This window comes from Manis pentadactyla, chromosome 5, assembly GCF_030020395.1.
Source record: "Manis pentadactyla isolate mManPen7 chromosome 5, mManPen7.hap1, whole genome shotgun sequence".
Classification (NCBI taxonomy): Eukaryota; Metazoa; Chordata; class Mammalia; order Pholidota; family Manidae; genus Manis; species Manis pentadactyla.
This window is the reverse complement of record NC_080023.1, coordinates 150,189,280-150,215,512: the sequence shown is the minus strand read 5'-3', so window position 1 is coordinate 150,215,512 and position 26,233 is coordinate 150,189,280. Positions and strand designations below refer to the sequence as shown.

General features: G+C 39.8%; 1 protein-coding gene across 7 annotated transcripts in view; it reads left to right on the top strand.

Moving 5' to 3' along the window:
* Positions 1 to 26,233, top strand: part of PTPRA (protein tyrosine phosphatase receptor type A) — a 237,877-nt gene that overhangs the window by 133,171 nt on the left and 78,473 nt on the right. The window contains exon 2 of one of the 7 annotated variants that reach the window (XM_057502813.1): positions 24,023 to 24,203. The exons of the other annotated variants lie outside the window; for them this stretch is intronic. The gene's annotated coding sequence lies outside the window, so the exon portion shown is untranslated. The remainder of the gene's footprint in view (positions 1 to 24,022; positions 24,204 to 26,233) is intronic. 7 annotated transcript variants of the gene reach the window in all.

The following is a 26,233-nucleotide window of genomic DNA, read 5'->3' as shown; positions in this document are numbered from 1 at the left end:
CCATACACCTGTATGTTTATCTCTTTGTTAATATCATACTGTCTTAATTAGAGTATCTGTATACTAAGCCTTACATTTGGATAAATGAATTACTCCTGTTTTATTCTTCTTTTTCCAAATTCTCTCTGGTTTATTTTCTTTATTTCATTCATATAATCTGTACTATACTTTGATTTTGTATGTCCAGTAGTTTATTCTAAGATGTGCTTTTAAGTAGAACAAATACTTTTCTATATTGTTTTTGTCTTAATTTCTTTTCTTTCTTTCTTTTTTTATTAAGGTATATTGATATACACTCTTATGAAGGTTTCTCATGAAAAACAATGTGGTTACTACATTCACCCATATCATCAAGTCCCCCCCATACCCCATTGAAGTCACGGTCCATCAGTGTAGTAAGATGCCACAGAGTCACTGCTTGTCTTTTCTGTGCTACACTATCTTTCCCATGACCTCCAACACGCCATGTGTGCCAGTCAAAATACCCCTCAATCCCCTTCTCCCTCCTTACCCACCCTCCCTACCCCACCCTTTTGGTAACCAGTAGTCCCTTCTTGAAGTCTGTGAGTCTGCTGCTGTTTAGTTCCTTCAGCTTTGCTTCGATGTTAAATGGGTGAAATCATTTGGTACTTGTCTTTCTCTGCCTGGTGTATTTCACTGACCATGATACCCTCTAGCTCCATCCATGTTGTTGCAAATGGTAGGATATGTTTTCTTCTTATGGCTGAATAGTATTCCATTGTACATATGTACCACATCTTCTTTATCCATTCATCTACTGGTGGACATCTTACATGGAAGCAAAGGACTCTTCCATATCTTGGTGATTGTAAATAGTGCTACAGTAAACATAGGGGTGCATATGTCTTTTTGAGTCTGAGAACTTGTTTTCTTTGGGTAAATTCCTAGAAGTGAAATTCCGGGTAAAATGGTATTTCTATTTTGAGTTTTTTGAGGAACCTCCATACTGGCTTTCCACAATGGTTGAACTAGCTTACATTCCCACCAGCAGTGATGGAATGTAACTAGGGTTCCCCTTTCTCTGCATCCCAGCCAGCATTTGTTGTTCCTAGTCTTTTGGATGTTGGCCATCCTAATTTGTGTGAGGTGATATCTCACTGTGGTTTTAATTTGCATTTCCCTGATGATTAGTGATGTGGAACATCTTTTCATGTGTCTGTTGGCCATCTGAATTTCTTCTTTGAAGAAGTGTCTGTTCATATCCTCTTCCCATTTTTTTTCTTTTTTATATATGTTTATTTTTAAAATTAAAATTTGTTTTAATTGCAGTAGTGTTGACAGACAGTATTATATCATTTCGGGTGTACACCGTAATGATTTGACAATTATATACACTAGGAAATGCTCACCACTGTGTGTAGTTAGCATCTGTCACAAAGTCATTACCTCTTCCCATTTTTAATCGGGTTATTTGCTTTTTGGGTGTTGAGGCATTTGAGTTCTTTATATATTTTGGATGTTAACCCCTTGTTGGTATATGTAATTTATGACTGTATTCTCCCATACCGTAGGATGCCTTTTTGTTCTACTGATGGTGTTCTTTGCTGTACAAAAGCTTTGTAGTTTGATGCAGTCCCATTTCTTCATTTTTGCTTTTGTTTCTATTGCCAGAGGAGATGCAAAAGTTGCTCATGTTTATATTCAAGAGAGTTTTGCCTATGTTTTCTTCTAAGAGTGTTCTGGTTTCATGACTTACATTCAGGTCTTTGATCCGTTTCGAGTTTACTTTTGTGTATGGGGTTAGATAGTAATCCAGTTTCATTCTCTTACATGTAGCTGTCCAGTTTTCTTAATTTATTTTCAATATAAATTTATACCAAACTATTCTGTACGTTTGTTGATTGAAGTAATCTGACTGACCTCCTTGCCTCCAGGCTCATCTCTCTTCAGGCCCCAAACTGAATATTGGCCTGAGGTGTAATTTAAAGGCAGTAGAATTTAACAGTTTGTGTTACAGCCTTAGTGGTCCTGTTTAATTCTCTGTATAATTTAATCTATGGAAGTGAGCTATTCTTCAAGGCTTCAGACTCCTACTAAATTTAGAGGGTCCTCTTCCCTTCATTTTTGGCATCTCTATCACATCGTCCTTCTCAAAAGAAGACCTGTAATGAAAGTTGATAACTCGTGTTCTAGGATGTCTTCAGAAGCCTTCAGCAGTTTTTCAAGCTGTTTTCTCTTACTGGCAATTATTCAGTGTGCTATTCCTACCCTATCCTCCCTTGGTGGCATGTATCAGTTTTCTGTTCAGCAGCATCCACCTACTCCTGCCTCCTGTGCTTGTCATATGTCTCTTGCCTGGCTTGCTCATTGCTGCTTTTGTCACTCTTACAGCTGTCTTCCTTTCTTTGGATTAATGCCTGACGTCCATGGCAGCTGCTCTGTCTTTGCCTGTCTGCCATTCTGCTCCTTCTCCCATCCTCCACCTCTGCCCCATGTAGGTACAATAGTACATTCTCCATGCTCAGAACTAAGCTCGTCATTTTCCCCATGGTATGTCCCCAAACAGTCATTTTCCTGCTTATAACTCTGCAGTTCACCTAAGTCAGACACCTGGGCCTTTCTTACCACTAGCATCTCATTCAGTCTTCAATTCTTCCCCTGTGAAAGGGTTCCTGGATCCAGGTCTAACGTGTGTGTGTGAGTGTGTGTAGGTTTCCCCATACAATAGCAGTTCTTCTCCAACACCAACAGGGTATTTGAAAATCCAGCTAATTCTGACACTAACTAGAGATAGAATTAGATTCCACAGTCTAAAGGATTCAGCCCCACAACTGCCCTTCACTTCACACAACTGGCTGCAAGTTGGAGGTTCCAGCGACCTCCTCCCAACTTAGGGTGCCAGTTGAAAGTCTAGGTTGTTACCTATACTTCTGACCAACAGGCTATGAATCAGTTTCCTGTGACCCCCTTCCTTGGGTTCGATTAGCTTGCTAAAATGGCTCACAGAACTCAGGAAAACCCATTTTTCACTAAATTATAGATTTATTACAAAGGATAGTAAAGCCAAATGACAGAATTACAGCCAAATGAAGGAATATATAGGGTGGGGTCCCAAACAAAGGAGCTTTTGTCCTTGTGGAGCTTTGGGTATGGCATGGTAGCACATGGAAGCATTTATTTTGTTTCCCCAACATGGAAGCTCTCCAAACTCCCTCCTTTTTTTTAAATTAATTAATTAATTAATTTTGTTGTCATTAATCTACAATTACATGAAGAATATTATGTTTACTAGGGTCCCCCCTTCACCAAATCCCCCCCACAAACCCCATTACAGTACTGTCCATCAGCGTAGTAAGATGCTGTAGAATCTCTATTTGTCTTCTCTGTGTTGCACAGCCCTCCCCATGCCCCCCCCCACATTATACATGCTAATCATAATGTCCCCTTTTTTTCCCCACCCTTATCCCTCCCTTCCCTCCCTTTCTCCCCAGTCCCTTTCCCTTTGGCAACTGTTAGTCCATTCTTAGGTTCTATGATTCTGCTGCTGTTTTGTTCCTTCAGTCTTTCTTTGTTTCTATTGTCTTTGGGTTTGAGGTGAGTCTCTTGTAAGCAGCATAGAGATGGGTCTTGCTTTTTTATCCATTCTATTATTCTGTGTCTTTTGATTGGTGCATTCAGTCCATTTACATTTAGTGTGATTATTGAAAGATATGTACTTATTGCCATTGCAGGCTTTAGATTCGTGGTTGCCAAAGGTTCAAGGTTAGCTTCTTTAGTATCTTACTGTCTAACTTAACTCACTTATTGAGCTATTTTAAACACTGTCTGGTCATTCTTTATTTTTCTCCCTTCTTATCCCTCCTCCTCCGTTCTTTATATGTTGGTTGTTTTATTCTGTGCTCTTTTGTGCTTCCTTTAACTGCTTTTGTGGGTAGTTGATTTTATTTTTTGCCTTTAGTTAGTATTTGGTTGGTCTGCTTTCTTTGCTGTGATTTTATTTTCTCTGGTGACATCTATTTAGTCTTAGGAGTGCTCCCATCTAGAGCAGTTCCTCTAAAATACCCTGTAGAGGTGGTTTGTGGGAGGCAAATTCCCTCAACTTTTGCTTGTCTGGGAATTTTTAATCCCTCCTTCATATTTAAATGATAGTCGTGCTGGATACAGTATTCTCAAGGCCCTTCTGTTTCATTGCATTAAATATATCATGCCATTCTCTTCTGGCCTGTAAGGTTTCTGTTGAGAAGTCTGATGATAGCCTGATGGGTTTTCCTTTGTCGGTGACCTTTTTCCTCTCTCTAGCTGCCTTTAAAACTCTGTCCTTGTCCTTGATCTTTGCCATTTTAATTATTATGTGTCTTGGTGTTGTCCTCCTTGGGTCCTTTCTGTTGGGAGTTCTGTGTACCTCTGTGGTCTGATCGATTATTTCCTCCCCCAGTTTGGGTAAGTTTTCAGCAATTATTTCTTCAAATACACTTTGTATCCTTTTTTCTCTCTCTTCTTCTTCTGGTACCCCTATAATGCAGATACTGTTCCTTTTGGATTGGTCACACAGTTCTCTTAATATTGTTTCATTCCTGGAAATCCTTTTATCTCTCTCTGCGTCAGCTTCTGTGCGTTCCTGTTCTCTGGTTTCTATTCCATCAGTGACCTCTTGCATCTTATCCATTCTGTTTATAAATTCTTCTAGAGATTGTTTCATTTCTGTAATGTCCTTCCGGACATCATCCCTTAGCTCTTGCATATTTCTCTGCAGCTCCATCATCATGGTTATGAGCTTTATTTTTAATTCTTTTTCAGGAAGACTGGTTAGGTCTATCTCCTTCTCAGGGTTTGCCTCTGTGATCTTGGTCTGTATCAATTTCTTCTGCCTTTTCATGGCAATAGATATATTTGTGGGGAGCTGGCGCATGTGTTGGGTAAGAGAGTCCCTTCTTGCCAGTTTGTGGCCTTCCTCTCCTGGGAGAACAGCAGCCTCTAGCAGCTTGTGCTGGGCAGCTGCGTGCAGACGGGGCTTCTGATCTTGCCCGACCGCTATGGAGTTTATTTAGCTCTGCAGTTGCTGTGGGCGTGGCCTGCCTCAGGCTGCTTCTCCAATATGGCGGAGCCACGTCGGAGGGGGAACAGGCGGGAGGCTGTTTATCACGGTGAGGGGCCTCCAAGCTGTGCCGTGGGGGTTTGGGCTCCCAGAGTTCCCTGGGATTCCCAGCTGCTGGGCTAAGTGTCCCAGGGCACTTCCTTCCAGTTGTGGGGTCCCTGTCCCTTTAAGACTTTCAAAAATCACTCACTTTTCTTTGTCCCGGGTGCACTGGCTGCGGGGACCCGCTCGCACGTCTTGCTGTCCTGTTTCCCTAGTTTCCAGCACCCCACGCACGCACTGTGTGTCTGCGCTCCGTTGTGGATGGCTAGGGCTGGGTGTTCAGCAGTCCTGGCCTCCCTTTCCCTCCCCGCTCCGACTTCTCTCCTCCCGCCGGGAGCTGGGGTGAGGGGCGCTCAGGTCCCGCCAGGCCGCGGCTTGTATCTTACCCCCTTCGCAAGGTGGTGGGTTCTCATGTGTGTGGATGTAGTCTGGCTGTTTTCCTGTGTCTTCTGGTCTCTGTTTTAGGACTAGTTATATTTGTTGTATTTTCAAAAATATATATGGTTTTGGGAGGAGATTTCCGCTGCTCTACTCATGCCGCCATCTTGGTTCTCTCTCCCCTCCTTTTTTATTTTTTATGGAGGTTTCATCACATAAACAACAATTGATTAACTCTTTGGCGATTGATTCACCCTCTTGCTTCCCTGGAAACCTGGTGGGACTAAAAGTTCCAACTGTCTATTTCATGGTAGGTTCCCCTGGCACCAAGCATCCAGCCTTAGACGCTTTGCAAAAATCATGTTCATTAACTTAAATCCAGTTTTGTGGAAAGGGCTTCTTATGAATAATAAGATATCCATTTCACCATTATGGCTCTGAAGTCATAAAGTTTTCAGGAACCAAGGACAGGAGAACAAATATCCTAACAAAGGTGCTTCCATTGCTCTTATCTCTCAGGAAATTCCAAGGGTTTGGGGAGCTATGAGCCAGGAACTGTGAATGAAGGCCATATGTATCTGAGAAATACATTTTGGTCATCAGAATGACCAAATAATATATATTTCTTAAAAATCACAGTACTGTACTCTATAAATTCTCTTATCAGTCTCTAGATATTTGTGTCCTGCTCTAAGGTCCTCCTGATTTATTGGTTAGTTTACATCTAAAGGCTTCAGTCAGTGGCCCTCCTAAACCTCAAACCCCACCAGTTGATCCTCCACCCTGCTGTCAGTCATTGTTTCTAAAATCCAAATTGTTCTGGTCAACCTCTCTGTGCTAAAGCCTTTAATGGTTCCTTTGTGTGTTCAGTAGGAAGTCAAAACTTTTTATTGTGGCCTTCAGACCCCTTCATGATCAGATCACTGCTTCCTTTAGCTTCACCACCTGAATTTCCTCCACATACCCTCACAGACCCCAATCTTTCATGTCTGTGATTTTCAGTGAGGTCCTGCTTGATACATTTACCTAGCTCTTTGCCATTCATGAAAACAGATGGGTTTTTTCAAGCTTCTGAGTCCTCTTTGCTTGAAAGACTGAAGCACGACACTTCTCTTGGCTAACTACTCTTTATTCTCCCAGGTTCAGCTCAAGCATTTATTTACTCCCCTGAAAATTCCTCCTCTGGTCTGCAGTTTCACTGCCTCACCTTAGTGTTAATTGAATGCCTAGTCAAGGGACTAGCACATACCAGGCAACCAAGGATTGCAATTGTACAACATAGTTTTTATTCTTAATAATAAAAAGTAGGATGTTGATTTTGATTGAGTAAAGAATTAGCTGAAGGAACTGAACCCTCCTTCTGGGTGCGTTTTCGTCAAATCTGAGAACCTGAGCAGCTCTCTTATAAGAAGGCCCAAGGCAGAGCTTAATGCTCCTGGCTGCCACTTCCTTCTTTCTCCCACACCTGGGAGACATCCTCAGTAAGACTGAGAATTTAGTATGTACCTTTCCCACAAAAAGCATCATCTCTGCAAAAGAGGTGAGTTTATTTAAAATCAAGATTAGTAATTGAATAGTCATATATATTAAGTATCTGCAAATCAGTAGTTGATTAATGTGAGCACATAAAAAAAAATCACTGCCTCTGTGTTTAGAAATCTGTAAAATGGAAATAATCATCAGTTAGTTTTAGTTGGCATTAGGAAGATCTGTTTCTTCATTAGTCTTTCAGCTTTTGAGGGTTTAAATGTTGATAAGATATGTTAAGAAAAGTCAGGTAGTCTTGGATTTGAACTCTTCCACAGTTTACCAGCTATGTGACCATCTCAATTTCTTTATCTGCAAAATGGGAGTAATCAAAGTGTCTAACTTATAGAATTGCTCTGAGATTTAACTGAGGTAAAATGTCAAATATTGAAATAATATGTACTTGATACTTGATCGTATTTTGTCTGTGCTGATGTGTTGAATATTGAATGCCAAACTTTGGTTTGATGGACTCCTCTAATGGAAGCTGTCACAGCCAAAGTCTGAACTCTGGGGAATGTGCAGATTGGCTGAGCTCTCCTTTGGTAGTGGAGACTTGGTAGTACTGACTCCTTGTAACATTTTTCTTTAGCAAATGGGTGCAGCTTTGCACTTACTAATAAGAGGGCTGAGAGAAATGCATTCTATAGAATCCTCACCATTCCTGTCATATCATCATTCCCGTTGGATCATCACAAGTCATATCATTAAGAGTTGGTCTTATTCCCTGTAGCTAGCTGTATCACAATTGGGGTTGGTTATATATATCAGAAGGTTTATTTCTTTCTCATATATATGAAATCTGAAAGTAAGCAGGACTGGTATGGCAGCCTGACAGTTTCATCAAAGAATTCAGTTTCTCTCTTGATTTCTATTCTCCTGTCCTCAGAGTCACTGCAGGATCCTTAATGGCTGCTGGGGCTCTAATTGTCACATCTAAATTCCAGATCACAGGAGGGAAGACGATGGGAAAAGCTCTCTCACTTTAAAACTACCTTCCTTGAGATTTCAATACACTTATATTTCCTTGACCAGAATTTAGTCACTTGTCCACACCTAACTCAGGAATGGGCATGTTCTAGCACCCAATTTTCTTTCTTCTTCCTCTCTTTGCTCCTAGGTAAGGATGGCATGTCTGTTTCTCTGGACCTCACAGTCCATTGACAGGGAGTGTATGTCTGGACCAGAAGTGTTTCTCTTTGGCCAGAAGCCAAAGGAATCTTTCTTTACCTGGTTCATTACACCTGTGAGTTGTTTGTTCTTCTTAGGTGCAGGTGATATATTTCAAATAATTTACCCCTGAAATGCATGTAAGCATACATAATCCATTGCTTATGAATTTAACATTCGAGGTTTCTACAGTTTAAGAGACACCCCCCTCCCCGAAGGTGTACAGCATGGTAAGCTATAATAACACTAATATCACTTATTGTAGGGTTAGGAAGGGAGTGAAAGGAGGCATACAAAGTGCTCACTACACACTGGACTTTGAGACTGAAGGACAGACAGTGTGAGTCATTTAACAGTCAGTGGGCACTGCCCACCATCCATGTCCCCATTGCAGAATTCAGACACCACCATATGCATTCCTGGGGAATATTGTACTGAATTTGAATTTTAGGGACATTTAGGGAATGTTCTTAGATACTCAAATATCAAGAACACAGCTATAATTTTTCAGATGGCCTTTGTCATTTATCCTTGGGCTTCTAAGTGTAGTCAGTTTCCTGACTGGGCATCCTAATGTATGTGTAGTGGAAACAATTTTTTTTTAAGTAAGAAATGTTTTTGTAATGAAATAAGGACTCTATATTCGCCTTTTCTCTGGGTGTGGCGGGATAGGAGAGAGAACACAATGTGTGTGACATTGTGTCCAGTAGATTAGGGAACTGCCGAGTCTTCATGACTCATCTCCCAAAGCCTCCCATGCTCAGTCAGTCTGTACTCACAGTTAACCATAGGCTTATGATTCACAAGTGCTTTTTGAAAAATGAACAATATACAAACTTGAATTTCTTTCATCATTTTGGGTTTCCTGGAATATATAATTCTTCTTCACTTAGGCTACCACTGCCTAATTAAAAATGATGTATAGCATAGGGGAGGAAATCATACACAATTAACTCTTATCTAACAAAAGCAAGAAAGACTGGTTAAAATAATTTTGATACATCCACATGATGAAACACTATGCAGCCACTGAAAAGAAAGTTAACTAGATATATTGATGTGGAAGGTGTCCAGAGTTTATTATTTAAGGAAAAAAATACAAACTATAGACATTGTATGTAATATGCTATTTATAAGGGTTCTTTTTTTTAGTGTTCTTTTTTTTTATGCTGGTATAGCACAGGAAATTTCTAAAAGACATGGAAGAAAGTAGTGATCACTTGAGAAATGGGAATGGTAGGAGATGAATGCGACTTATATTTTGTTTTATTTCCTTGTGTTTTGGTCATATTTCTTATATGAGCATGCTTCACTTTTTTTTTAAGTAGTTATAATCGCAGTAAAGGGGAAGAGAACCAGTATCTTTCCTATATAACAAAAGCAATGTTTTCATAAATAACATTGAAAGATTCCATTCATTTCTACTAGAAGGTGAATAAGGGCTGAGGAGCTAATGTAAAACATGGTGACTGTAATTGACAACTTTATATTGCATAATTAAAATTTGCCAAAAGAGTAGATCTTAAATGTTCTGAGCAAAAAAAAAAAAAAGGGGGAAGTGATGAATGTGATAATTAGCTAGATGGGTGGAATCCTTTCACAATGTATATATATATGTGTCAAATCACAATGTACACTTTAAATATCTTACAATTTCATTTGTCAATTATATCTTAATAAAGATGAAATTAAAAAGGTAAAATATTCCATTCACAAGGGTAACATTATATAAAATGATCAGGAAAAACTTCAGGAAGAAATAAATAGGGCAAAAAAATACAGTAACACTTTGAGGAACATAAAAACTTGAGTAAATGGAGAAAATACTGTGTCCCAACATTATAAAATTCAGTACCATGAAATGGCAGTTTCCCTGAACTGATGATTTTGTCAACCTTTTATTATAAAAATTTTCAAATATAGAGAAACGTTGAAAGAATTTTATACCCACCACCTAGATTCTACAGTTATTATACTTGTTTTATCATGTATCTGACTACCCATCCATCAATTCATGTTCTGTTTAATGTATTTCAGAGTAAATCACACATGTCAGTAAACTTCTTTCCAAATACTTAAGCATAGATATCATTTACAATATTTGTTTATGGGTGGAGTCTTTTTTAGAGGTGAAATTTATGGACACTGAAATGCACAAATCTTGAATTACCTTACCATTCAGTGAGTTTTGAAAAATGCACACACCCATGTAACCCAATTCCCTGTCAAGACACAGAAAATTACTCGTCCAGGAAGTAACCTCAGTGTTCCTTTCCAATAAATCCTCCATTTTTTCCCATTGTTCCCCAAACAACCATTGTTGCTGGTTTTTCAACAAATGTTCTGATTTTTTTCCACCATAGATTAGTTTTATTTGTTCTAGAACTTCATATGTGTGGAATCATGTATTATATACTCTTTTGTGTAAGGCTTTTTTTCACTCAGCATGAGGTTTTTAGATTCATTCATGTTGTTGTGTATATCCGTAATTCTTTCCTTTTAACTGCAGAGTAATATTCTGTTGTGAAAAATACTACTGTTTATATAATCTCTTACTGATGGTTTCCTGGGTTTTAAGTTTTTTATTATGAACACTCTTATACTAGTCTTTTTGTGGACATACATTTTTATTTCTCTTAGATAAATATATAGGAATGGAATTACTGTATCATAAAGTAGGTATATATTCAGTTTTATAAGAAGCTGTCAGATAAATCAATTTTAAAATGAAATAAAAATATCACAAATAGTAGTTCATCCTAAAAATAAGTTTGTGACAAGGTAGAACCCTTCCCATTATTAGAATGTGTGTGCAGGGTTTCTGGCATCATGAAGACTACAGCTGGCAGGGCTGGTTTCCTTCTGACATTTGATAAGTGCATATTTTTCTCTGATGCTAACCATTTAACAATTCATCGTTTCTGAGACTAGATGTTAATTGTAGAACCAGCTCTTAAAATCCTCAATTCAGAAAGAGGTGTGGAGAGGTGAATTTGGGAGAGTGTGGGGTTATCAGTGAATCAGATGTGATAGAGGTTGAGAAAATTCAATAACTGTGTGTGGGGGTAGTGTTGGATATGAGGGTTGCAATGTCGTTAAAGTTTTTTATATTTGCCTACCTAGTAAGTGAAAAATGTTATCACAGCATAGCTTTAATTTGGCTTTCTCTGGTCATGAGTGAGATTGAGCATCTTTTTGTATGTTTAAGAGCACTGTTTGGTTTTCTGTGAATTATCTGTTTCATATCTTTGCCCACTTTTCTTTTGGATTGTTGGTTCTCTTTGTTTTAACCTGTAGAAGTCCTTTATGTATTAGTGAAATGAGATCCTTGTAAATGAGTTGGAAATATTTTTTAAGTGCTCACTCTGAAAATATGGAGATAGTTACTTTAGTGGGATGGTGGGAAAAGAAGCCAGACTGCCATGGAGACAACTCTTTCTAGAAATTTGGCTGCAAAGTAGAGTGGAGAGAATGTTAGCTGGAGGGTTGCTGGAGATTCAGAGGAGTTCTTCTTTTCATTGAGAAATTCTGTGTTTAAATGCTGTTATGAAAGGGAAGAGTTAAAGCTAAGAGGTAGTGGTAGAGGATCAGCAGGACAAGGTTTCTGATTGAGTGAGATTGGTAGGAGGAATTGCAGAGGAGAAATTTGTAAATGTGACTGGGAGGGTGTCACAGTCCAGTGACACCCTGGTAAGGGCAAAACCAAGGGTGTCGGAGGAGATGGCCAGAGAGGAGAGGATGTTTTTTGACATCACTGCTATAGAGAATTGGAGAGAGCTGAGTAGGGAAATACAGAAAGATTATAGAAAGTATTTGGGGTTCCATTGAGGCAGAATTAGTGATATCAATCTTACGGGTTGTTTGATTTTCTTAAGTAGCATTTGGCAGTCCAGTTGTAGGGCCAACAGTTGGAATAGTAAAGAATTGGGTTTTGTTTTGTTTACTTTTTCCATGTAAGTGTAACAGAACAGTATAGCAAAGGAATTTAGGGTATTAGCAAGAGAGTGATGGAACTGACACCAAGTTTTCTTGGTTGGGTAGAGAAGGAATAAAGACAGGACAGAGACGTTAGGTGTTCAAGAGACCAAAATTCTGGGTGAGGTCAGAGAACAAATGTAAGTAGATTGAACAGAGAACTGCAAGGATAGGGAGTGTGGTTGGAAATTGGCAAGTAAGGTTCTGTATGAGAGCTTTTCTTGGTGATAACAGACCAGAACCTAGAGTGAGCCATTGTCATGAGCAGCCCAAGCAGAGTAGAAGTACAAGGTTGTTGAGTTGAAGAAGTCAGAGATCTCAGAGGCTGGCTCAGATGTGAATTGTGGTAGCTGCCATCTGTGAGGATGTTGAACAGTCTTCCCGGAGAATATCAGGACTTGGGAATGGAAAGAAAACTGTGAACCACATTGCAGTGTCTCCAGTGACAAGGGATTGCCAGCAAATCATTAGACAAAGAAGTCCTCAAGAACAGGGACTGTTAGAGCAGGCTCTAGGGAAAATGGTTTGCATATGGCATCCTTGAGCAGTGAGGTAACCTCCACTTTATTTCCTGATGTGCAGCTCTGGGATGCTTGGAATAAAAGACTTGGAGACTGGAAGAGGGGAAGTCAGCATAGGTGTGGTTGCAGTTTAGTCTGGAGGTCAGGAAGTCACACTAATTTGCCTGAGGGTCTTTATATCCTCTGGGAAGAATGAGGCCACCTCTCTGGTTTTCCTGGTGTGGTCTATGAATATACCTTGCCAGTGAAATAGATCTTACTAAATTAAGACCTCTCTCTCCCTAACTTATGTGTACAAATCCTCTCCAACTTGCCATCCACTAAGCATTTCTTCTGCTTCAAGTATGTCTTTCTTCTGCAATTCCCTTCTTTTAGTTTTGCTTCCTATATTCATCTGTAGTGCAATCTTTCTAACTTTATTTTTATTTATAAAATATTACACTTTATTTTTTAAAATTAGAAAATGGAAGTACAATATATAGAAAAAATAAAAATCAGAAAGCTCTATGCCAAAATGTTTACAGATTTTTCTTTCTAGTCTTCCTTTCATACATATATATTCATATACATACGTAAATTTAGTTAAGATCATATGGTATATTCAGTTTTGATCTGGCTTTTTTTAAGCTTAAAAAATAAAAGGCTTGTTCCATTTTTAAAAATTCTTTGAATGTAGTATTTTGAATGCCAATAATATATCATGTTGAATAGCAACATAATATTTATTTCACCTGTTTTCTGTTCTCCCTATTGTTGGGTATTTGGACTATTTCTACTTTTCCACTTAATAATCTTGTGCATCAGTAGATCAGTTTAGTCTGAGTGTCAGATTATTTCCATTTATTTCAGAATAGAACCTTGAAAATGGGTCAGAAAACAATAGGGACACATTAAAATTCTAGTATAATATTTCTGGAAAGGAGTTTGTTATTATGGGCTAATTGGCATTACCACCAGTATTTGATTCCTTTTCTTAGGTCTTTTGCCAGAATTGAATATTTCATATGATTGATCTTTTCTGATTTGGAAGTAAGAATCTTATCTCAGTATCATATTCCTTTAATTAGTGCAGATGGTCAACACTTTTTTGTGTATTTGCTTAGCTTTTCATTTTCTCTTCTGTAAGTTCTCTGTTTAGGTTCTTCAGATTTTTCAAAATTGATATCTTAATTTTTCCATATTAATACATGAATTCTTATTTTAAGCCTTTGTCTTATTTGAGACAATTTCCCCAGTTTATTTACTTTAAAAAAAAAACTATTTTTTTAGAGCAGTTTTAGGTTCACAGCAAAATTGAGGAGCAATTATACAGTTCCCAAATACTCCCTCCCCCGTACATATGTACAACCTCCCACACTATTGACATCCCAACCGCAGTGGTACATTTATTACAATTGATGACCCTATACTGACACATCATTATCACCCAAAGTCCATAGTTTACATTAGACTTCTCTTTTGGTATTGTACATACTCTGGGTTTGGACAAATATATAATGACATGTATGCATCATTGTATTCTCATATAGAATAATTTCACTGCCCTTAAAATCCTCTGTATTCCACCCATTTATTCCCTCCCCTCCTCTCTAACCCCACATCTACAGATCTTTTTTTTATGGTATCATTAATCTACAATTACACGAGGAACATTTATGTCTACTAGACTCCCCTGTTAACTAATTCCCCCTGACAAACCCCATTAGAGTCACTGCCCATCAGCGTAGTAAGATGCTGTAGAATCACTACTTGTCTTCTCTGTGTTGCACAGCCCTTCCCATGCCACCCCCCAAATTATACATGCTATTTGTAATGCCCCTTTCTCCCCTCCCCTTATGTCTCCCATCCCACCCATCCTCCCCACTTCCTTTCCCTTTGGTAATGGTTAGTCCATTCTTGGGTTCTGTGATTCTGCTGCTATTTTGTTCTTTCAGCTTTGCTTCGTTGTTATACTCCACAAATGAGGGAAATCATTTGATACTTGTCTTTCTCTGTCTGGCTTATTTCAATGAGCATAATGTCCTCCAGCTCCATTCATGTTGTTGCAAATGGTAGGATTTGTTTTCTTCTTATAGCTGAATAATATTCCATTGTGTATATGTACCACATCTTCTTTATCCATTCATCTACTGATGGACACTTAGGTTGCTTCCATTTCTTGGCTATTGTAAACACTGTTGCAGTAAACATAGGGGTGCATCTGTCTTTTTCAAACTGGGCTCCTGCATTCTTAGGGTAAATTCCTAAGAATGGAATTCCTGGGTCAAATGGTATTTCTACTTTGAGCATTTTGAGGAACCTCCATACTGCTTTCCACAATCGTTGAACTAATTTACATTCCCACCAGCAGTGTAGGAAGGTTCCCCTTTCTCCACAACCTCGCCAACATTTGTTGTTGTTTGTCTTTTGCATAGTGGCGATCCTTACTGGTGTGAGGTGATATCTCATTGTGGTTTTAATTTGCATTTCTCTGATGACTAGTGATGTGGAGCATCTTTTCATGTGTCTGTTGACCATTTGAATTTCTTCTTTGGAGAACTGTCTGTTCAGTTCCTCTGCCCATTTTTTAATTGGATTATTTGCTTTTTGTTTGTTGAAGTGCATGAGCTCTTTATATATTTTGGATGTCAACACTTTATCAGATCTGTCATTTGTGAATATATTGTCCCATACTGTAGGATGCCTTTTTGTTCTATTCATGGTGGTGTCCTTTGCTGTACAGAAGCTTTTCAGCTTGTTATAGTCCCACTTGTTCATTTTTGCTTTTGTTTCCCTTACCAGAGGAGATATGTTCATGAAGAAGTTGCTCATGTTATGTCCAAGAGATTTTTGCTCATGTTGTTTTCCAAGAATTTTATGGTTTCATGACTTACATTCAGGTTTCTGATCCATTTTGAATCTACTTTTGTCTGTGGGGTTAGACAGTGATCCAGTTTCATTCTCTTACATGTAGCTGTCCAGTTTTGCCAACACCAACTGTTGAAGGGGCTGTCATTTCCCCATTGTATGTCCATGGCTCCTTTATCGTATATTAATTGACCATGTATGTTTGGATTAATGTCTGTTCTTCTGCCACTACCGAATTGTCTTGATTACTGTGGCTTTGTAGTAGAGCTTGAAGTTGGGGAGCGAGATCCCTCCCACTTTATTCTTCCTTTTCAGGATTGCTTTGGCTATTCGGGGTCTTTGGTGGTTACATATGAATTTTTGAACTACTTGTTCCAGTTCATTGAAGAATGCTGTTGGTAATTTGATAGGGATTGCATCGAATCTGTATATGGCTTTGGGCAGGATGGCCATTTTGACAATATTAATTCTTCCTAGCCAGGAGCATGGGATGTTTCCATTTGTTAGTGTCCTCTTTAATTTCTCTTAAGAGTGTCTTGTAGTTTTCAGGGTATAGGTCTTTCACTTCCTTGGGTAGGTTTATTCCTAGGTATTTTATTGTTTTTGATGCAATTGTGAATGGAATTGTTTTCCTGATTTCTCTTTCTGTTAGTTCATTGTTAGTGTATAGGAAAGCAACAGATTTCTGTGCATTAATTTTGTATCCTGCAACTTTGCTGTACTCTGATATCAGTTCTAGTAGTTTTGGAGTGGAGTCTTTAGGGTTCTTTATGTACAATGTCATGTCATCTGCAAATAGTGACCATTTGAATTCTTCTTTACAGATCTGGAATCCTTGTATTTCTTTGTTTTGTCTAATTGCTGTGGCTAGGACCTCCAGTAGTATGTTGAATAACAGTGGGGAGAGTGGGCATCCCTGTCTTGTTCCCAATCTTAGAGGAAAAGCTTTCAGCTTCTTGCTGTTCAGTATGATGTTGGCTGTGGGTTTATCATATATGGCCTTTATTATGTTGAGGTACTTGCCCTCTATACCCATTTTGTTGAGCGTTTTTATCATGAATGGATGTTGAATTTTGTCAAATGCTGTTTCAGTGTCTATGGAGATGATCATGTGGATTTTGTCCTTTTTGTTGATGTGGTGGATGATGTTGATGGATTTTCGAATGTTGTACCATCCTTGCATCCCTGAGATGAATCCCACTTGGTCATGGTGTATGATCTTCTTGATGTATTTTTGAATTCGGTTTGCTAATATTTTGTGGAGTATTTTTGCATCTATGTTCATCAGAGATATTGGTCTGTAATTTTCATTTTTTGTGGTGTCTTTGGCTGGTTTTGGTATTATGGTGATGCTGGCTTCATAGAATGAGTTTGAGAGTGTGCCATCGTCTTCTATTTTTTGAAAAACTTTAAGGAGAATGGGTATTATGTCTTCTCTGTATGTCTGATAAAATTCCGTGGTAAGTCCATCTGGCCTGGGGGTTTTGCTCTTGGGTAGTTTTTTAATTACGGCTTCAATTTCGTTGCTCGTAATTGGTCTGTTTAGATTTTCTGTTTCTTCCTTGGGCAGTCTTGGAAGGTTGTATTTTCCTAGGAAGTTGTCCATTTCTACTAGATTTTCCAGCTTGTTAGCATATAGGTTTTCATAGTATTCTCTAATAATTCTTTGTATTTCTGTGGGGTCTGTCATGATTTTTTGTTTCTCATTTCTGATTCTGTTGATGTGTGTTGATTCTCTTTTTTTCTAAATAAGTCTGGCTGGGGACTTATCTATTTTGTTTATTTTCTCAAAGAACCAGCTCTTAGTTTCATTGATTTTTTTTCTATTGTTTTATTGTCAATTTTATTTATTTCTTCTCTGATCTTTATTATGTCCCTCCTTCTGCTGACTTCAGGCCTCATTTGTTCTTCTTTTTTCCAATTTCAATAATTGTGAATTTAGACTATTCATTTGGGACTGTTCTTCCTTCTTTAAATATGTCTGGATTGCTATATACTTTCCTCCTAAAACTGCTTTTGCTGTGTCCCACAGTAGTTGGGACTTTGTGTTGTTGTTGTCATTTGTCTCCATATTTTGCTTGATCTCTATTTTAATTTGGTCATTGATCCATTGATTATTCAGGAGCATGTTGTTAAGCCTCCATGTGTTTGTGAGCCTTTTTGCTTTCTTTGTACAATTTATTTCTAGGTTTATCCCTTTGTGGTCCAAGAAGTTGGTTGGTAGAATTTCAATCTTTTTTAATTTACTGAGGCTCTTTTTGTGGCCTAGTATGTGGTCTATTCTGGAAAATGTTCCATGTGCACTTGAGAAGAATATGTATCCTGCTGCTTTTGGGTGTAGAGTTCTACAGATGTCTTTTAGGTCCATCTGTTCTAGTGTGTTGTTCAGTGTCTCTGTGTCCTAACTTATTTTCTGTCTGGTGGGTCTGTCCTTTGGAGTGAGTGGTGTGTTGAAGTCTCCTAAAATGAATGCATTGCATTCTATTTCCTACTTTAATTCTGTTAGTATTTGTTTCACATATGTTGGTGCTCCTGTATTGAGTGCATATATATTTGTAATGGTTATATCCTCTTGTTGGACTGAGCCCTTTATCATTATGTAATGTTCTTCTTTATCTCTTGTTACTTTCTTTATTTTGAAGTCTATTTTGTCTGATACAAGTACTGCAACACCTGCTTTTTTCTCCCTATTGTTTGCATGAAGTATCTTTTTCCATCTCTTCACTTTTAGTCTGTGTATGTCTTTGGGTTTGACGTGAGTCTCTTGTAAACAACATATAGATGAGTCTTGCTTTTTTATCCATTCTATTACTCTGTGTCTTTTGATCAGTACATTCAGTCCATTTACATTTAGGGTGATTATTGAAAGTTATGTACTTATTGCCATTGCAGGCTTTAGATTCATGGTTACCAAAGGTTCAAGGGTAGCTTCTTTACTATCTAACTGTCTAACTTAACTTGCTTATTGAGCTATTATAAACACCATCTGATGATTCTTTATTTCTCTCCCTTCTTATTCCTCCTCCTCCTTTCTTTATATGTTAGGTGTTTTATTCTGTACTCTTTTGTGTTTCCCTCGACTGCTTTTGTGAATAGTTGATTTTATGTTTTGCCTTTAGTTAGTATTTGGTTGGTCTGCTTTCTTTGCTGTGATTTTATTTTCTCTGTTGATATCTATTTAGCCTTAGGAGTGCTTCCATCTAGAGCAGTCCCTTTAAAATACCCTGTAGAGGTGGTTTGTGGGAGACAGATTCCCTCAACTTTTGCTTGTCTGGGAATTTTTAATCCCTCCTTCATATTTAAATGATAGTCGTGCTGGATACAGTATTCTCAAGGCCCTTCTGTTTCATTGCATTAAATATATCATGCCATTCTCTTCTGGCCTGTAAGGTTTCTGTTGAGAAGTCTGATGATAGCCTGATGGGTTTTCCTTTGTAGGTGATCTTTTTTCTCTCTCTGGCTACCTTTAATACTCTGTCCTTGTCCTTGATCTTTTCCATTTTAATTATTATGTCTTGGTGTTGTCCTCCTTGGGTCTCTTCTGTTGGGAGTTCTGTGCACTTCCGTGGTCTGAGAGACTATTTCCTCCCCCAGTTTGGGGAAGTTTTCAGCAATTATTTCTTCAAATACACTTTATATCCCTTTTTTCTCTCTCCTCTTCTTCTGGTACCCCTATAATGTGCATATTGTTCTGTTTGGATTGGTCACACAGTTCTCTTAATATTCTTTCATTCGTGGAGATCCTTCTATGTCTCTCTGTGTCAGCTTCTCTGTGTTCCTGTTCTCTGATTTCTTTTCCATTAACGGCCTCTTGCACCTCATCCAGTCTACTCTTAAGTCCTTCTCGAGATTGTTTCATTTCTGTATTCTCCGTCCCAACTTGATCCTTTAGCTCTTGTATATTTCTGTGCATCTACATCAGCATCGTTATGACCTTTATTTTGAATTCTTTTTCAGGAAGATTGGTTAAGTCTATCTCCCCAGGCTCCTCCTCGGGGGTTGTATATGTGATTGTTGTCTGGATCAAATTCTTCTGACTTTTCATGACAATAGTGGTAGTTGTGGGCAGTTGGCGCATGTATCAGCTGGAAGAACAAAGTCCCTTCCCACTTGCTTGTCGCCTTCCTCTTCTGCAAGGACAGCGACCCCTAGCCGCTTGTGCTGGGGAACTCTGTGCTGATGGGGCCTCAGTCTTGCCCAGGTGGCTGCGGAGGAGGCTCCGTGCGGTTGCTCTGGGTGTGGCCACTCTCAGGCTGCTCCCCTGCTATGGCAGGGCCGCGCCGGAGGGAGAATGAATGGGAGGCTGTTTATCGCCGTGAAGGGCCTCAGAGCCGTGCTGCCTCCCAGAGGGTTAGGGCACCCAGAGTTCCCCTGGATTCCCAGCTGCTGGGCTGAGTGTGTCAGGATGGTTCCGTACAGCTGTGGGGTCCCTGTCCCTTTAAGACTTTCAAAAAGCACTTGCTTTTCTTTTATCTCAGGGGCGCCAGCTGTGGGGACCCGCTCGCAGATTTTACTGTTCCTTTTCCCTAATATCCAGCATACCACGCACTATGTGTCTGTGCTCCCAGTGCAGATGACTAGAGCTGGGTGTTTAGCAGTCCTGGGCTCCCTCTTCCTCCCCGCTCCAACTCCTTTCCTTCCACCTGGGAGCTGGGGTGGGTGGGGCGCTCGGGTCCCTCCGGGCTGCTCCTTGTATCTTACCCCCTTCGTGAGATGCTGGGTTCTCGCAGATGTAGATGTAGCTTGGTTGTTGTGCTGTATCTTCTGGTCTCTCTTTTAGGAATAGTTGTATTTGTTGTATTTTCAAAAATATTTATGGTTTTGGGAGGAGATTTCCACTGTCCTACTCATGCTGCCATCTTAGATCCTCCCTCCTACAGCTCTTTTTATTGTCTCCATAGTCATGCCTTTTCAAGAATGTCATATAATTGGAATCATACCATCCATATGTAGTTTTTTCATATTGGTTTCTTTTACTTATATGCATTTAGTAATTTTCATTTAAGCTTCCTCCTTTGTAGCTCATTCCCTTTTATTGGCGAATAATATTCTATAGTCTGGATGTACCACAGTTTATTTATCTATTCATCTACCAAAGGACATCTTGGTTGCTTCCAAGTTTCAGTAATTATGAATAAAGCTTCTATAAACATCATGTGCTGGTTTTTGTGTGGACATATGCTTTCAACTCTCTTGGGCAAATACCAAGGAGCACAATTGCTGGATCATATTGTTGTCAGGCAGCTGCATCTGGGGAGGTCTCTTCCTGTGCACTAGGTGAAACCTCAACCTGAACAGGAGGTGGGGGGTTGAGGGATAGGAGGGTTTCTTGACTCTGATCAAGAAAGAATTCTCAAACAGGTTGGATGAGTGTAGGAAGGAAGTGAAGGAAGAAATTTATTAAAGCAAAAGTAGTACTGAATGGCAGCAACTGTGCAGGCTCTAGGGCACAAGGAAGAACAGTGGGAGGAAAGGGAAGTTCACTGAACTGCTGACCATAGTGCAAATCCCTTGCCAACTCCTGAAGCCAGGGTCACCTAGTGTCCAGTGTCCACTTGAATCTGCACAGCGTGGGAACTAAACCCCTACCACCCCAGGATTTGGAGGGAGCCACAGAGCACTGGATGGAGGGCAGTTATGTTCTGACAACTTACCAAAGCAAAGAAAGCAGATTTTTGGGCAGGTTGCTAAAGAGCATGATTGTTAGGTCACCTAGCCAATGGGAACTTGCAAGCCTAAATCAGAGATCTTAGTAGCCCTTGCCTACTTGTCTGAAGTTGAACAGAGAGAGTGAAGACTTGTGCTTAAGTCTAGAAAATTGAATGAAATAGCAAAGTACAAAGATGCTTACCACTGGGAGAAGGGGTCTCTTATTAACCTCCCAAGAGGCATAGAAGAACATGGAGACAAAACACAGTAAGTTGAGCAACAAGAAGGCTTTATGTAGAGGTGAAATACATACTCAAAGAAAGGGGAGTACAGGCAGCCTCAGAGAGGAGGTGCACTTAAATGCTTAGGATTCTCTTTTAAGGCTTTCAAGAATGGGGCAAAGGGCTGGATTAGGAGGGTAGGGGGAGACATAGCCTTGACATGTGGTCTTACAGTGTCTGTCTCCAGTGAGAGATATGTCAAGTAACCATAGTCAGTCCTCTAGATATTCTGTAAGATAAACTTATCACAAGGAATTTCTTGATCCTGTTCTTCTCAAAGATAGTAGTTCTTGGAGTAGTGGGGACATACCATTTAGGACTACTTGCCCTGACTTAAGATAGGGTAGGTTATTGGCTGATTACTATAAAATATGTTAGGAATCTTGCCTTCTTACTTACTCCCTGGTTTTAAAATGGAATCTTAGCCTTAACTGTTCTTTTTTTTTTTCTCTTGACATGCTGATAATTAGGTTAAGTTCGGACTTTTTTTTTATTAAGGTATCATTGATTACAATCTTATGAAAGTTGCAGATGAGCAACATTGTGGTTACAACATTCACGTGTATTATCGAATCCCCCTGAACACCCCACTGCAATCACTCACCATCAGCATAGTAAGGTGCTATAGAATCATTACTTGTCTTCTCTGTGCTATACTGCCTTCCCCGTGACCTCCCTACATTATGTGTGCTAATCATAGTGCCCCTTCCTCCCTCCCTCCCCACCCACCGTTTCCACCTCCCCACCCCCTTCCGTGAATCCGTGAGTCTGCTGCTGTTTTTTTCCTTTGGTTTTGTTTTGTTGCTATACTCCACAAATGAGGGAAATCATTTGGTACTTGTCTTTCTCCGTCTGGCTTATTTCACTGAACATAATACCCTCTACCTCTATTCATGTTGTTGCAAATGGTGAGATTTGTTTTCTTCTTATGGCTGGATAGCATTCCATTGTGTATATGTCCCACATCTTCTTTATGCATTCATCTACTGATGGACACTTAGGTTGCTTCCATATCTTGGCTGTTGTAAATAGTGCTGCATTAAACATAAGGGGTGTATATGTCTTTTTTTTTTATTAAGGTATGATTGATATACACTCTTATGAAGGTTTCACATGAAAAAACAACGTGGTTACTACATTTATGCATATTATCAAATCCCCACCCATACCCCAATGCAGTCACTATCCATCAGTGCAGCAAGTACATACGTCTTTTTGAATCTGGGATTTTGTTTTCTTTGGGTAAATTCCTACGAGTGGAATACCTGGGTCAAATAGTATTTCCATTTTTAGTTTTTTGAGGAACTTCTATATTGCTTTCCACAAAGGTTGAACTAATTTATATTCCCACCAGCAGTGTAGGAGGGTTCCCCTTTCTCTGCATCCTTGCCAGCATTTTTTGTTCCTTGTCTTGGATGTTGGCCATCCTAACTTGTATGAGGTGATATCTCACTCCTACTGTTTTTACTATACTATTTGTATCCTGGCATTTTTCATCGTAGGCAGGAAAAATTAATCATGAAGCTTATCCCATGTCCCTACTCTGCCTCAATATGGTTAAGAGCATGTTTAGTTTTATTATCTTCCAAAGTACCACATTTCATTCTTACCAGCAGTGAATGAGAGTCCCTGTTCCTCCACACCATAGAAGTATTCAGTGGTGTCAGGGTTTTGGATTTTGGCCATTGTGATAGGTGTGTTGTGGAATCTCATCGTTGTCTCAATTTTCAGTTTCCTAATGACATGCCTTGTTAAACATCTTTTCATATGCTTATTTACCATTTTTCTGTCTTCTCTGATGAGGTGTTTCTTCAGGCCTTTTGACCATTTTTAATTGAGTTGGCAGTTTACTTACTGAGTTTTAATAGTTCTTTGCATAGTTTGGATAACCCTCCTTTAGCAGATGTGTCTCTTGCAGATATTTTCTCCCATCTATGGCTTGTTCCTCATTCTCCTGACATTGTCTTTTATAGAGCAAAAGTTTTTAATTTAATAAAGTCCAGCTTTTTTTCATGGGTCATGCCTTTGGTGTTAAGTCATCCCCATATTCAAGGTCATTTTATTTTCTTCTGTGTTATCTTCTAGGAGTTTTATAGTTCTGCTTTTACATTTAGGGCTATGATCCATTTTGAATTAATTTTTGTGAACAGTATGAGGTCTGTGTCTAGATTTGGGTTTTTTGCATATGTATGCCCAGTTGTCCAACACCATGTATAGAAAAAGTTTGCCTTTGCTCATTGTATTGCCTTTGCTCCTTTGTCAGAGATCAATTTATGTGGGTCTGTACCTGGGCTCTTTTGTATTGATCTGTTTGGTCTTTCACCAATACTACACTGTCTTGATTACTTTTGCTTTATAGTAAGTCTTGAAATCAGGTATTGTTAGTCTTCCAGCTTTGTTCTTCAATATTGTTGGCTATTCTGTCTTTTGCCTCTGCATACAAACCTGAGAAGCAGTGTCAGTATCCACAAAGTAACTTGCTAAGATTTTAATTGAGATTGCAGTGACTCTGGAGACCAAGTTGGGAAGAAATGACATTTTGACAATATTAAATCTTCCTACAAACATTCTTTAAGATTGATTTCGGCTGGGGCGGAAGATGGCGGCGTGAGTAGAGCAGCGGAAATCTCCTCCCAAAACAACATATATCTATGAAAATATAACAAAGACAACCCTTCCTAGAATAAAGACCAGAGGACACAGGACAATATCCAGACCACATCCACACCTGAGAGAACCCAGCGCCTCGCGAAGGGGGTAAGATACAAGCCCCGGCCCCGCGGGAGCCGAGCGCCCCTCCCCCCAGCTCCCGGCGGGAGAAGAGCAGGCAGAGCGGGAGGGAGACGGAGCCCAGGGCTGCCGAACACCCAGCCCCAGCCATCCGGGCCAGAGTGTAGGGCCCTCGATACTGGGAAAACAGGGTAGCAAGAACAGTGAGCAGGCACTGGAGGCTGGGCGACAGAGGACATAAGAAAAGCGCGCGACCATTTTTTTTTTTTTGCTTTTTTGCTGCTTTGTTTTGGCGAGCGCTGTTTGGAAGTCTTAAAGGGACAGGGACCCCAATATTAGGGAAACAGGGCAGAAAGACCGGTGAGCAGAGGCCTGAGGCTGGCACCAGAGAATAAAGAAAAACGAACGACCACCTTTTTTTTTTAAATAAAAAAAATTTTTTTTTTTTTAATTAAAAAAAATTTTTTTTTCTTGTTTTTTTTTGTGGTCGTTGTTTTGTTTTGGCGGGTACTTTTTGGAAGTCTTAAAGGGGCAGGGCGGGACACTTAATCCAGAGGTAGGGAATCCGGGACCTCTGGGCACCCTAACCCCTGGGCTGCAGGGAGCAGGGAGGCCCCTTACGGAGATAAATAGCCTCCCAGCAGCTCCTGCTCCAACGCGACTCCACCATTTTGGAGTAGCTGCCTGAGCCAGGCCACGCCCACAGCAACAGCGGAGATTAACTCCATAGCAGCCGGGCAGGAAGCAGAAACCCTGTCTGCGCGCAGCTGCGCAGCACAAGCCACTAGAGGCCGCTGTTCTCCCAGGAGAGGAGGGCCACAAACCAACAAGAAAGGAAGTCCTTCCAGCCGTCACTCGTCCCAGTTCTGCAGACTATTCCTATCACCATGAAAAGGCAAAGCTACAGGCAGACAAAGATCACAGAGACAACACCAGAGAAGGAGACAGACCTAACCAGTCTTCCTGACAAAGAATTCAAAATAAGAATCATAAACATGCTGACAGAGATGCAGAGAAATACGCAAGAAAAATGGGATGAAGTCCGGAAAGAGATCACAGATGCCAGAAAGGAGATCGCAGAAATGAAACAAACTCTGGAAGGGTTTATAAGCAGAATGGATAGAATGCAAGAGGCCATTGATGGAATTGAAATCAGAGAACAGGAACGCATGGAAGCTGACATAGAGAGAGACAAAAGGATCTCCAGGAATGAAACAATATTAAGAGAACTGTGTGACCAATCTAAAAGGAGCAATATCCGTATTATAGGGGTCCCAGAAGAAGAAGAGAGAGGCAAAGAGATGGAAAGTATCTTAGAAGAAATAATTGCTGAAAACTTCCCCACACTGGGGGAGGAAGTAATCAAACAGACCACGGAAATACACAGAACCCCCAACAGAAAGGATCCAAGAAGGGCAACACCAAGACACATAATAATTAAAATGGCAAAGATCAAGGACAAGGAAAGAGTGTTAAAGGCAGCTAGAGAGAAAAAGGTCACCTATAAAGGGAAACCCATCAGGCTAACGTCAGATTTCTCAACAGAAACCCTACAGGCCAGAAGAGAATGGCATGATATATTTAATACAATGAAACAGAAGGGCCTTGAACCAAGGATACTGTATCCAGCACGACTATCATTCAAATATGACGGTGGGATTAAACAATTCCCAGACAAACAAAAGCTGAGGGAATTTGCTTTCCACAAACCACCTCTACAGAACATCTTACAGGGACTGCTCTAGATGGGAGCACTCCCAGAAAGAGCACAGCACAAAACACCCAACATATGAAGAATCGAGGAGGAGGAACAAGAAGGGAGAGAAGAAAAGAATCTCCAGACAGTGTATATAACAGCTCAATAAGCGAGCTAAGTTAGGCAGTAAGATACTAAAGAGGCTAACCTTGAACCTTTGGTAAGCACGAATTTAAAGCCTGCAATGGCAATAAGTACATATCTTTCAATAGTCACCCTAAATGTTAATGGGTTGAATGCACCAATCAAAAGACACAGAGTAACAGAATGGATAAAAAAGCAAGACCCATCTATATGCTGC